Raw genomic sequence first — 14539 nt, 5'->3', positions numbered from 1 at the left:
AGTGAGGGATGGAAAGAGGCAGAAGGAAGAAAAGGATAAAGAAATAATCAGTCTATTGTTGTAGTACATATCATTAATGTAAGATTTACATTAAATACAATCAAATGCATCTTTCTCATCTTTAGTTACAATAAGACTTAACAGAAAATAAAAACTATTTGTAGAAAGTAAATATGAAAATGTTATTAAATTGTTAAGTATAAAATACAGCTTATAAAACAGCATGCACAGTATGATCCTAATTTTGCTTTTAAAATGTACCCATGATGGGGCCGGCCCGGTGGCGCACTGGATAAGTGCGCCGCTTGGGAAGCACGGCGGCGCTCCCACCCGAGGGTTCGGATCCCACATACAGACCGGTTCCCGCTCACTGGCTAAGCAAGGCGCGGGAGCAGCACCGAGGGTTGCAATTCCGTTGCCGGTCCCCGGTCCGGTATGGGGGCAACACTGAGGGTTGCGATCCGTTGCCGGACACGGAAAAAGACAAAAGACAAAAAAAAAAAAATGTACCCATGATCACACAGAAAAACAAAAATGAAAGAAAACAATTAAATGTTAGTAGCCTGACAGGACAAATGACCCAGTTTCTTCTAGAGCAAATTACATGAAAAAAAGAGAGGGAAGGGAAAAAATGTTACAGATTAAGAAAGACTTAAAAGAGACAAATGCTGGGCCGGCCCGGTGGCACACTGCTACAGTGCACCACTTGGGAGTGCGGCGGCAACTCCCGCCGAGGGTTCGGATCCCACATACAGACCGGCTGCTCACTGGCTGAGCGAGGTGCGGGTGCAACACCGAGGGTTGCGATCCCGTTGCCGGTCCCGGTCCGGTACGGGCGCGACACTGAGGGTTGTGATCCGTTGCCGGTCACGAAAAAAGACAAAAAGGAAAAAAAAAAAGAGAGAGAGACAAATGCAATGTGTTAATCCTACTGGGATCCCAATTCCAAAAAACCAAGTTTAAAATGACAGTTTTTTTTTTGTCCTTTTTGAGACGGGCCACACCGCGCTCAGCCAGTGAGCGCTGTGAGCGCACCGGTCATCCCTATATAGGATCTGAACACGCGGGAGCGGCGCTGCACTCCCAGCGCCACACTCTCCCGAGTGCGCCATGGGCTCGGCCCTAAAATGACAATTTTGAGACAATAGAGAAAACTGAACATGGACAAGGGCTTACATGACTAGCTAGTAAATAGTATTAAGGAACAGCTGTTAATTTGGTTAACAGTAATGACATCATAGCTATTTTTAAAGTGCTCTGTTAACAAATACAAAAGTACTCAAGATTAAATGGTATAATATCTGAGTTCTGCTCTAGAACTCCAGCAATGACAACAAAACGTAAAAGCAGCAGGAGGACAGATGGAACAAGAAAGGCAAGACATTCATAACTGATGAAGCCGGATGATGGGTACCTGGGGGTCACTGTGCTATTCTATTTTTACGTGTTTGAAAAATTCTGTACATAAAAAGTAAAAATGCTCCTAGCAGGGACAGTTATTTCTGGGCTGTGGAGACTGAATGATATGTGAGAGTACTCTGACCTGTGTACCTTTTGGAATATCAAGATTTTATACAATGAATATAAGTTACTTTGGTTACCTAAAGGAATAAACGTTACTCTTTTAGTGTACAGATAGATAGACAAATAATCTTTTAATGACCAGTTCAAATTATGCCACTTCCATGAATTTAATTCTCCTTGTATTGATGCCTCAATGCATTTTACTCATCTACTGAAGGTCTTATTATATTTGGTCGCTTATCATTACAATTTTTACTTATGTCTAACTCTCGCTCTAAAAAAATTACTTGATTACAAGTGGCATTTATTTCTCATGTTTCTATGCTGGTCAACATTAAGCAAAAAGTTCTCTCTATATAATAGATGTAAAATAATTATTTGCTTAACTGAATTTACTTTTCCTCTTGTTTCCAGGGAGGAAACAAGTGTCAAGAGAAGCAAAACATCTCACTTATTGTAAACAGAAAAGCTTTAAGGCCAGAACACGCATGGAGGTCCCTATACAAAGACAGAGACTCATCAGAGGTTACCTAGTCAATTTCTCAAAACATTTATTTTCCAATTGATTGGGGGGAAAAAAGTTGGTCAGTAGCAGAGAGGGGTCAGTTACTGATTTAACTTACAGGCTTAAAAAAAAAAAATACTCCATGGGAGGAAAGAAGTCCATTCATTCTTCAGCAACCACTCATCATTTACCTCATTTACCTATGAAAGCTCACCAGAGTACCTGCCAGTCCATTTTACAAAGGAAACTACTAGGGACAGAACACAGAGCTCACCATGTGCTGAGACAAGCAACTGTGCAGGAAACATACCCTGCTCTGCAGAGGCTGATACCACATGGAAGAGCTGCTCATCCACACTGCTCATGTTTCCTTTATCAGCTACTCACTAGAGACCTGGGCATATGTTGTGCAGATGTGAGCAGTAACTTTCTTCAAGCCTACGGCACTCATCTCCACATTCTCTTGCTTAAAAATATTTTCCAAAAAGACATAATAAAACCCTCCTCCCAGGAGCACCAAAACCTCCAGAACGTGTCATACTGGACTGCCTCACATGTAAAACTTCATCTACCATATGGCCTTAATTTTGCAAACATGGTTTTGATGAAAGCCACTTAAATACTAGCGAAGACATTTACAACTTCCCTTTACATATAAAATATGCTTAGGGATTGACAAACATTAAAATAAAGTCCAGGTTTTAAAATAAAACCCACATCATTAACAGTTTCCCAAGCCCTTCAAGAAACATTAGCGTATCATGAAGAACTGGCAAATGCAAGCTTTCCCCAAGTTTCATCTCTAGTTCCACCCTATGACCTATTATTCCCAGAAGCCAGGTCTTCAATACTGCTGTCACCCACCCAACTGTTTAAGGCAGGGAGAGGCAGGAGGGGATGGTGCCAAGTGCTGCACAATTCCCATCGTGACCTCCACCTACATCCACACAGTTCATGTTCTCTCTCCTCTGTTTTCTGATTCCTTACTTTAGACTTTTGCTCAAATGCACTCCTATTAGCAAATTTCTGATGTCTTAGACAGTCAAGAAAGTGGGCAATATGGTACCATTGTAAAACTACAATATCATACTATTATAGAGAATCATATCCATACAAACCCAGGGCCCTCAAAAATGAACAAGTATCAAGAAATAATGCACTCCTCCAAAGACAGCTTAATGCAAATTTCTATTACCATTTCCTCAGTTTGTTACTAGAATGTGTTTAAAAGAAGCAACTCTATTTGATGTGAGCAGTTGTTCTCTTAGGTTTTGGAGAACATAAAAATAAGAGAAGAATTTTGTGAGAGTAAGTTGTTCCTAATAAAGAGAGAAGGGTACAATAGCATTAGTAAACATGAAGAGGTTATATCATAGTTCTATAGGCTGGTAAAAATGTTTGCTAGGCCAAAGGATTTTATATCATTTTCTTTTTTAAGAAAAAGAAGAGGGCTTTGAATAATAAATAAGGGTAATGAAACAATTCTGAGGTGACCTCAGGGCATGACAAACTCAATTCAAATTAGTCACAGACAAAGACAAAAGAAGAGTCTACAATCACCTCTTTGCTACTATACATTTTTCACATTTTTATATTATATTATAATCAGGATTTAGATATAAAATTTTGTCTAGTACTCATCTAAGTTGTCTCCCTTCTGTACCCTCAATTTCACTGTGAAACTTCAATTTAGGCTTAGTGAAAGAATTTTACGAGCCTACTCAGGGGAAACATGTCAGTTATTTTCTTCTTGGAATTAATATTTCAAAGTCCTATTTTTATTTAATCTGTTGCCTTTGTCACTGGACTATGTTTAAAGAGGAAACTCCATGGACATGAACAGCTGTTCTCCTATGTCCTAAGAAAAACATACTTTGTTAGAATAATGAGGACAGGGCCATTGGCTCAGTTGGTTAGAGCACAGCCTTGTAACAACAAGGTCAAGGGTTTGGATCCCCTTACTGGCCAGCTGCCCAAGGAAAAAAATAGATAATAAGGAGAAAAAGATAGGATATGTCAGAGGACATGAGGGGTCAGATCACAAGTCTAGGCTGGACATCCAGGGAGGAAATGTTTTCTAGGCTTCCATCTCTTACCTGATCTCTGAATCTGCTACAGTCATTCAGGCCAATGTAAGGCATTATGCTTAGTTGGTTTCTTGCTACCACTGAGAAAAGTCTAGGAGAATGAATCCTCATGCATTTTTCTTTCTTTCTTTCTTTCTTTTTTTTTTTTTTGACATCTAGTAAGTGGTTTGGACTCCCCATAAAACAGCAAAAAAGTATGTCTTTAGTTTCTTGGGTTACAACAGCAAACTATTAGTCAAATAAGTAAATGTGACCAATGTTATTCTTTCTTCCTCTATTTTCAAAAAATGAAAGAAGTGGAGAGCTTTTTTAATTTCTCCAGTTGCTCTCCCATTAAAAGCAGAAGCCTAGAATGCAAATAACCAAATGAAATAACAGAAAAATTTAAATAATCTCTCTCTTACCTATGAGGACATAATTGTCTATATAAGGAAGAGGAAATCCAAAGCAAAGATACGATACTTGGGAAAACTATTCGAATGTTTTAATGCGTAAAGAACATAATTTAGACGGAGATCATCATCAATTAACATTACTCTATGTTTCTGGCTGGGTATTCTAGAAAGAATATATCAACTTTAAATTTTTTTTAAGGAAAAGAAAAATGCACACTTACTCAATTCAGTGTTTATATTCTAGAACAATACTGCTCCAAAAATAAAAGAATGATGGAACTGATAAGAGACCCATAAAATTACATATAAAATAAAAGGTATTATGGATTCTTTGTGTATGTGTGTTTTGGGGTTTTTGTTTTCTTGTAGAGTAAAGGAATTGTTTCAGATATTCTTTAAGAAGAGAGATGGCACTTAGGAAAAGATGTACACACTTAGAAGGCCAAGAGTCATGTCACCAGCTGGTCTAGAAAGCTGCTCAATTGCAGCCTTCCTCTCCTGTTGTCTGAGTAGACCTGAGTAAGTACGGATGTATGAGAAGAGTCTCCCACCTGACCTAACAGCACCAGCATCATCAGATATCACCGCTACTAAAAGTAATGACTTTAGTTCCCAGGGATTCAGGTTACTCAACTAAGCAACTCAATTCAAAAGACTGTTATGACGTAGCTGTTATGACATAAAAGCTAAACAAGTGCTGTCTCCTGCTAAAAACTGTCATATTCAAGTTTATCGACCAGGAGTTATCCTTATTTAGAAGTGTGTAAAAAACCATAAGACATACAGGGACTGCACTGACGGTGCACATTTCTATAGTATACAGGTACTCAGGAGGGGAAAAAAAATGGGTATCTTGAAAAACTCAAGACTAGGGTGAAACCAAAGGCATTCAACAATGAGCACTAATCTTCCTCCCCTCTTGCAGTACTACCAAAGCAGCAGCTATCTTGGTGGAGCATTCCCGCAGGCTGCTTGCTTCTCCACTAATCAATTCTTGACAGTTTCAAAGATGCTACGTTCTCAAAGATAGTTTTTCAGTTGTGTTGCAAATAAAAAACCTGGGCTCTCAAATAGCTAAAAACTGCAGAGATCTAAAGACCTTTCTTGGATTCCACCTCTATTAAAGAAGAATGATGCTGGGAATGGTAAAATAAATGCAACCAGGAAAGTGTCTTAATGTACTTCAAGAACATTTTCAGAGATAATCATTCCCCAATTTCTCTTTCTGAAATTCAAGGAAGATCGGAAACAGCAAACCACTTCGAAAGCACTGCTCCAATTACCCAGCCCGTAAGCTCTGCATGAAGGTATAGGGTAAGATGCTCAGATAACCTGACCATCCTTTACAGGACGCAGTCACTCCAGGAGAGATGACTCCTTAGGCAATTTTCTTCTGAAAAAGCAGAAGATAAGAAAAATCCCAAGGTCATCTCCATTTCAGCATCTGGCTGAGGTCAAGGTTAAGTATAAAATAACAAAACCAAAGAAACCTACACAACTCCAACCACTTGTTTTATCTGAATTGAAGAGCTTAACGTATTACAGCACTTTTAGTCTGTTGAAAATCTCCATCTGAATTAAGAAGAAAATCTCCATCTTATTTTCAGAATAAGAGAACATCATTTTATAATTGATTAAAATGTTTGAGAAATGTCCACTAAAGTATTAGGATAGGCCTAGGATAAAACTGGGTTTCTACCTAGGAGTAACCAAGTACAACTGCTCTAAGATCAATGTTAATACATATATCAGTAAATGTCAGTCAAAGAGATCATCCAACCATCTCTCAGTTATTTGGGATAAGTCTGGCATTCCAAATTATATAACAATGCATCACAGTTAACAAGATTCTTATCTAGAAATGGGTTAAGGTATAAAGCACTCATCAAATTTTAAGAAACAAGAGATTTTTAAAACACATTAACTATAGAATGGAAACCTAAGTATGTAACACAAAGTTGTCGTCTTCTTAATTTAAGAAGCCAGAATATTATCTGAACTATTTTATCTGTAAAGATGACAATGCTGAATTCAGAAATCAATGACTAACACTGTTTCTCCTTTTCCATTTCTGCCTAAAACAAGAAAAGCCAAGTGGGAAAAAAATATATAGGATTCACATTTAATAAACAAAAATTCTGCTGTAAGTAGCAGGTCTTTGAAGCACGATAGTTTGAGTGACATTCTCTTCCCCCAACATGACTTTGTGACTTATCCACCAACTCACCTGATTCCATTTCAAAGTTAGTAGTAAGTCTTGCTTTTGAGTCCAACTTGAGGTACTCCCTCAGAACCTAAATTAAAATAATTACGAACTTTAGTATAATAGTTTTCAAATTTTGAAAAATTTCACAACAGTACCTCATAGTAAGTAAAAGAGGGGAAAAAAATCACCATTACAAATCAAATCAAAATTGTGAAATGTCATACTTTACCTCTAAAACCCTCTTTAATTTGTAATCTCTTTATGTGTAGTTCAACATATTTAAATTTAAGCCAACTAACAGCCACTCTCACTTAAACAACGAATTCTTAAACTTGGCTATTGAGTCTCTAGGCAGACTGCTAACTCCAGGGCCTCACCCTGGATAATCTGTTCAGGAGTCTGGGGAGAAACCCAGGGATGTGTATGTGTAAAAAGCCCTCCACAAAGTGATTTTGATATAGTCAGCCCATCACAGGCCTATCACTATTCCAAAGCACTAGTTCTCAACAAGGGGCAATTTTGGACATCACAGGACATCTTGCAATGTCTGGAGGCATTTTTGATGGTAACAAGTGGGAGAGGGAGTGTGCTGTTGACATCTAATGGGTAGAGGGCAGGGATGTCGCTAAACACCCTATAATGCACGGGACAGCCCCTACAATAAGGAATTACCCAGCCCCAAATGAAAATAGTGGTGAGGTTGAGAAAACTTGGCTCCAAAGCAACCAAACATTCTGATTATTTAGAAAGTCTACAACTCTCACACTGCTCACTTCAGATAGATAAAAAGCTCCCACCACCATCATAAAGTATCTCCTATGAATGCAAAGTTTCTTACTGGCGAAAAGAATATACATGCCCAATAGAAATAATTTGCAGTACATGTTCCTATTTCTAAAAATATTAAAATAAGTCAGACTATACATGTCTATAAGAATTTCCAAGAAATGAATTTTTTAAAGTTTGCTGAGGTTAAACACTATTTCAAACAATGATAATTGCCAAACCCTGTTCCCAATCATATAAAACAGAAACTAAGGAGATTGAGAACAGCCAGAACTTAGGTTCACTCACTGAAACTCCCAGTTCCTGGTGAGGACAACAGGGGAAGTTTCTCTTCACAGACTGTTACCCTGGACATCAGGAGTCCCACCTTTTATTCAGCCAAATATAAAAGTGCTTCAAAATTTACTTTAACTGCATTCAAAATGAGACTTACTGAAGGCCTGTTATGCCCCACACCATAATCTTATGTAATATAACAGAACAGAGCTCAGTAAGACTCTGCAACAGGTCTTTCCTACACAACCATAACTAAATGACACAAACAACAGAAGAAAACTGTGGAGGAAAAACCCTATAAGGTATATTCTGAGAGTCAGACATCCCAAACGATAAAACTTGCAGTTTTTACACGACTGGCCTACAGACTGCACCCACAGAATGGGTAAAGAAATCGATAACACTCAAAATACATACTTCGCCTTGTTGATCTTAATTAATGAGCTGTAACTAATTACATAAATAAGACATACCTGGCAGCTAATCTGTACTAGTAATCCACTTAGGTACATGAATAAACATACAAATTTTAAATTCAAGCAAAAGGATATGATTTATGAACACACTTAGAAAAATTCCATCACGTTAGCTCACTTGGGAGAATGTGATGCTGATAACAACACGGTCAAAGATTTGGGCCCCATACTGGCCGGCTACCAACAAAAAAGAAAGAAAAGAAAAGAGAAGAAAAATTCCATCAGAATTACTCCATTCCAACTGGAAAAGATTTCCATACGTGGCAAATGGGCTTATTCTAATTAAAGACTGATTTCCTCCTCTGAATCCTCAGTGCTGTATAGGAACTGCCCAAATCAGACTTAACCAAATAATCCCCTGCAGTAAGCAGGATACAGACAGTCGGTAGAGGGACAGAGGCCAGTGCTTGCATCCCAAAGCACCAGGTTTGGCAGTCCACATGGAACCTATGGCAGAGGTGGGACTCCAATCTGGAGCTCTGACCCATGCCTTGGGGACTGCTGGACCATCCAACTCCTTGGGAAGCCTTACGGAATGCTGTGCTCACCCAAAGTTGGGATGAAGTGTATGGGGCTAACATATGTTCCACATTCAAGTGTCTGTGAGGTCAGCGTAGAGCCCGTGATACCTCCACCACAGAGAGAAAACAACTGGGGAAGGCACCTGCTCAGTCAAGAGCCAGAAAAATAAAGTCCAAGTCAAAGACAACTTCCTAACATCCACCAATGGCTACGAGAACGAAGCAATGCTACAAAGAAAGGAAGGCCCAGAAGTTAGTGGAAAGTTCAGAAGTAGCAGTGCAAAATATGAAATTTAACCCCTACCCCATTTTTCTGGATTTAAATTGGTCTTTAAATAAAAACTCATAATAAAATTTCAAAACATAATCACTTCATTTTTTTCCCTCTCTCAGCAGTAAAATATATTTGTTCCAAAAAAGAAAAGTTGCTCAATTTCCTGGCAAAAGCAATCCAGAGAAGGCCACCTACACTGTAAAAACAGCAAGAAAAAAAAAAGCTAAAGAAAAGTGTGTGTGTGTGGGTGTGTACAAGTGCAATGTAACTACCACTCTGGGTTTTTAAAAGCTCTTTTCCTTGATCATTCCGAGAAATATAAAAATTAGTATAACTGCTAAAGAGAAGTTTGTCCTCCAACCTATCTAAGGAAACACACCCTGTGATAGAGCTTAGTCCCGCCATAGAAAGGCAAAGGGCAGGAGGCAGGGGGGCAGACAATGCAATTCAATGTCTTTAAACTGCAATTTTCTATACCAAGGGAAAAGGGTCAACTCTACCAAACAGATAATGTACATGTAATGTTCTTACTTTAGAAAGGCTGCTCTGACAATAAACCTTCTCCCCATAGCTACCCTATTCCCCACCCCAACTCACAAATTTCCTGACTAGGACCACCTTGGTCCTAATATATTTAATCCCAAACCTTTGGGGGCTAATCATTCACAAACATGACCATGAGCTGACTAGATCATGAATTAGCTACAGCATCACATCCACCACTCTGTCAAATTCCCCTTCCCTTGCTTATACTTTCTGAAAACCCTAAATTCAAAGTTAGGTAATCAACCAGCCCAGCACTAAAAAGTAAGTTAAATGCAGCATGGTGAAAGAAAGTGCTTACTTAAACAGCTCAACAACGAACTGAGGAGAAAAGAACAGCATATACAAAGTAAGCTCAAATTAAACCTAGTATTATCATTGAATCGTAACACGTTGAAGTGCCATATTTTTGGAAACCACACTTTCCATTCAAAGAAGCACTTTGTCATAAAGGTAAAACATAGGTGAAGAAAACAATGAGCATGCAAAAAAGGGAATTAATAAGATGATGGTAAATACTTAAAAACCAGCATATCAAAAGACAAATCAAGATAGAACAGGAAGCCACATTGGTAGGGCAGTTGTAAGACAAGACAGCCTGCAAAAGCAACCCCCTTAAATCTTACAAATGATTTGTCTGATAAGCTAACAATTCTGAGTGACTAAGTCAACTAACAGTAGGGTTTTTTTCATTTTTGCTTTACTTAATAAGACCAACCTTGAAAAAATTTGCAAGGACAGTACAAATAATTTTTTTCCCTGAACTACTTCAGAATAAGTAGACAACATGATGGCCTATCACTCCCAGAGTTTAGTGAGTAATTTCTACAAACAAGGGCATCCTCCTACAAAAGTGCATAATTATGACTGTCAAAATCCAAAAACTAACAATGACACAGCACCATCATCTACTTTCTCCAATTATCTGATAACGTCCATTTTAGTAAAAGGTTCCAACCCAGGATCTCATGCTGAACTTGGTTTTCATGTCTCATTAGTCAATCTTATTAGTCAATTCTTCAATCTAGAAGAATTCCTCAGACTTTCCTTGACTCTCATAATCTTGGCCATTTTGAAGATTCCAGGACGGTTTTGTAGACTGTTCCTTAATTTGGGTCTGTCTGATGTGTTCTTATTAGATTTAAGTTGCAGATTTTCAGCTGGAATATCACATAAGTGTTCCTTTTGCTATATCCTATGAGGTCATACACTATTTCCAATTTTTTCCCTGACTAGTGATGTTAATTCATATCACTTGATTAAGGTGGCATATGTCAGATTTCCCACCATGAAGTTACTATTTTTCCCCTTTGTAATTAATAAGTATTTTGTGGAGTGATACTTTAAGACTATGTAAATTATCCAATTCCTCAACAAACTTTCACCCAGTTCTTTTAGTGTCCATTGATAATTATCGGCCTAATTAATTATTTACTGAAGATTGCCAAAACTTGTTTTTCTGGTCCAAAAAAGCCTACCATTTTAGTGGAAAATATTTAGAAACCAAGATCTGGAGTTCCGGTCAAGATGGCAGAATAGACGGTTCCTAGCATCACTCTCTCCCACAAATCAACCAAGTTACAACTATAAAAATGTAACATCAGCCAAGTGGGGGCCGCTGGAGCTCAGGAGAAGAGGAGGAGAGACCTACGGAATGGCATGAAGGCAGGAGAAACTATGATGAGAGAAAGAAAAAGCTGCTCTGAGCATTTTGGGCCATGGCTCCTTTAACCCTCGAGCTGATGAGCACATGGAGCAGGAGCTGGCAGAAGCCACAGCTGTGCCCTTCAGATGGAGTTACTTGGAGGCAGCAGGAGAGAAGAGGGCCTTGGTGGCCCCCAGGACAGCAAGACCACTAATAGAGTTCCCATGGACCCATGCAGGAGGGAAGAGCCAGAACAACTGAAAAAAGGGAGAAATTCAGAGGCCGGTGAGTCATTGCAAGGGACCGGAACAGGGCCCGCCCCATGGGAAGTGTTTGGAGCATGAGTTGTGGGCAAGATCGGAACACCAGGAGAACACTGGGACATAGCAAGGACAGCCAAAATGCGTCCCAATCAGCACAGGACCACTCAGAAGAGAATGGTCAGGAGGGCAGAATTATATGGGGTGCAGTTTGATGAAAAAACTCAGGCCCAGATCACAAATTCTACAGAACACAGATTCACCGGGTCTCTGGAGAGCCGGAAGTACCTATAAGATCAACCATTAAACCCTGAGCTGCGCAAAAAGCCTTCCCTAGGGAAACAGCAGCAAAGCAGCAATTTAAACAACCACACACTCAAGTATTGTTTCCCACAGGAAGTTCCTCCGTGTTAGAAGCAAAGGATAAAAAATTAGTTCTGGCCCCAGCACACCACCAGCAGCACCTTGGGGCCTGCTTGGGGAACTGGAGGCTTGGATCCAGGAACCAGACCCCACTCCCACTTCCAGGTAAACTGCGCCAGCACCTCAGGGCCTGCCCAGGGACCTGAGGCATGGAGCCAGGAACTGGACACCTCTCCGACAACCAGGCATGCCGCGCCAGCACCTTGGGGCCTGCCCAGGGACACAGGGCATGGAGAAGGGGACCGGACCACCCTCCTGCAACCAGGCACACCAAGCCAGAACCTCAGAGCCCGCCCAGGGGACCTCTCTCCCACAACCAGGCACACCAAGCCAGCACTTTGGGTCCTGCCCAGTGACCTGAGGTATGGAGCTGGGGACCGGACCCTCTTCCCACACCAGGCACAAAACACCACCACCTCAGGGCCCAACCGGGGACATAAGTCATGGAGAAGGGGACCGGACCCCCCTCCCACAACCAGGCAAATCAAGCCAGCACCTTGGGGCCCACCCAGGGACCCAAGGCATGGAGAAGGGGACTGGACCTCTCTCCCACAACTAGGCACACCACACCAGTGCTTTGGGGCCCAACCAGGGACCCCGGGCATGGAGAAGGAGACCAGACCCTCCTCCCACAACCAGGCACATGGCACCAGCACCTTGTGGCCCACCTAGGGACCCGAGGCATGGAGAAGGGGACTGGACCCTCTTCCCACAACCAGGCACACTGCATTAGTGCCTCGAAGCCCGCCCAGAGACCTGGGCATGGAGAAGCGGACCAGACCCCCCTCCCACAACCAGGCACACTGAGCCAGCTCCTTGGGTCCCGCCTGGTGACCCAAGGCATAGAGAAGGGGACCAGACCCTCCTCCCACAACCAGGCACATGGCGCCAGCACCTTGTGGCCCACCTAGGGACCCGAGGCATGGGGAAGGAGGGGACTGGACCCTCTTCCCACAACCAGGCACACCGTGCCAGTGCCTCGAAGCCCGCCCAGAGACCCAGGGCATGGAGAAGGCGATCAGACCACTCTCTCTCAACCAGGCACACTGTGCCAGCACCTCTGGGCCCACCCAGGGACCTGGGGCATGGAAAATGGGACCGGACCCCCCCTCCCACAACCAGGCACATGGTGCCAGTGCCTTGGGGCCTGAGCAGGGACCAGAGGCATGAAGAACATACCCCAGACATACCCCACAACCAGGCATATCGCCAGTACCAAGAAGCATACCAAAAACAGCACCTCCATGTAGGTGGCCCACCACAGCCAACACAATAACCATGGCTGCCGCGAAAGTGGCTAGATGCCACAACCAACACACAGATGGTCTGCCAACCACTGGAGTGCATTAACACAAGCATAGCCACCAGCAGAGACAAAGAAAAGAAGAGGATGTCTCTTTCCACAAAGCCCATTCCAGAGTGACAGAAGAAGCCTGTGCTCTATGATAATATTGGGGGACCTGATCACACCTCTCAGCTTTGGACAGATCATTTAGGCAACAAGTTAACAGAGTAACCATTATTCTTGCAGAAGGAGAGAAGAAATCTAGGGTAATTAGAGGGGGNAGGGGAGAGATTGGACAAGGGGCATAAAGAATAATTATGATTTGTAACAATATATATGCTAATAATATTGATTTTATCAAACTACCTCAATGTTCAACCCCAAAAATATGTATAATCGATTTTGATTCAAGAAATAAAATAAATTTAAAAAATTAAAATAAAATAAAAAGAAACCAAGATCTGGGTGTTAGCTGTGCTTACTGCAACTGGTTAATCGCAGTTCCCAGGCCCTCTAAGTGAATAGAGCTGCACACACTTCCTTCTTTCTCTCTTTTTCTACACTGAAAACCATGAGTTCATATAGACACTTGAATCCCAATCCAGCACCACAGGGTTCACCACCTACTTTTTGCCTTTCCCTTCGCTATAAGAGTAGTAAATCTGGCTGCCATTAGCCTCAATATATTTATTTACTGATTCATCCCCCTACCTCATGACACATAATGCCATTCCTTATCTGTGATCCAGTATCAAAAAGTCTGTTCTCTCTAACTAAAGGACAAGTAAGAAGGTACAGCCTAGCAAGACAAAAAAAGTGTTAAAACCACTCTAGGCCACACCACAGAAAAATGTTCAACACCACACCCACCCCACCCCCAACCAGCAAAGGCCAAATAAAGAGCCAAGAGTGCTACACTCACCCAGCTGTGATGGGGCACCCTTTCTTACAGACTGTATATAATATGACACCACTTTTACAAAGCCCAAAGGCAAAGCTAAAAATATATTGTTTACAGATATACTCATTTCAAAAAGCAAAGGAATGCTGAACCTTAAATTCAGGACAGTCATCACCTCCAGAGAGAGGCAGAAGGATGGAATTGTAGAGGAACACACAATAGCTTCAAAATACTTACCATGTTCTAGATCTTAGAACAAGTTCCTTAACAAACATGACTCCAGCCTCACCAAACCACAAGGAGCTCTCAGGAGGCTCTCAATTTTACATCTGAGATTTGAGGCCCAAGAAGGTTAAGCATGTTGTCTGTGATCACACAACTAATAAGCAAGAGTTCAGGTGCAAATCCACGTCTGTCTGACTCAGCCCTCTG

General features: G+C 41.3%; 1 protein-coding gene across 2 annotated transcripts in view; it reads right to left on the bottom strand.

Annotated features, from left to right (window-relative positions):
- SIPA1L1 (signal-induced proliferation-associated 1 like 1) overlaps positions 1-14539 on the bottom strand; it is a 313419-nt gene that overhangs the window by 219363 nt on the left and 79517 nt on the right. For both annotated transcript variants that reach the window (XM_008577308.1, XM_008577309.1), the window contains exon 3: positions 6739-6805. The gene's annotated coding sequence lies outside the window, so the exon portion shown is untranslated. The remainder of the gene's footprint in view (positions 1-6738; positions 6806-14539) is intronic.

This window comes from Galeopterus variegatus, unplaced genomic scaffold, assembly GCF_000696425.1.
Source record: "Galeopterus variegatus unplaced genomic scaffold, G_variegatus-3.0.2 Scaffold1486, whole genome shotgun sequence".
NCBI lineage: Eukaryota > Metazoa > Chordata > Mammalia > Dermoptera > Cynocephalidae > Galeopterus > Galeopterus variegatus.
The sequence above is the reverse complement of the archived record's forward strand: the minus strand, read 5'-3'. Positions and strand labels throughout refer to the sequence as shown.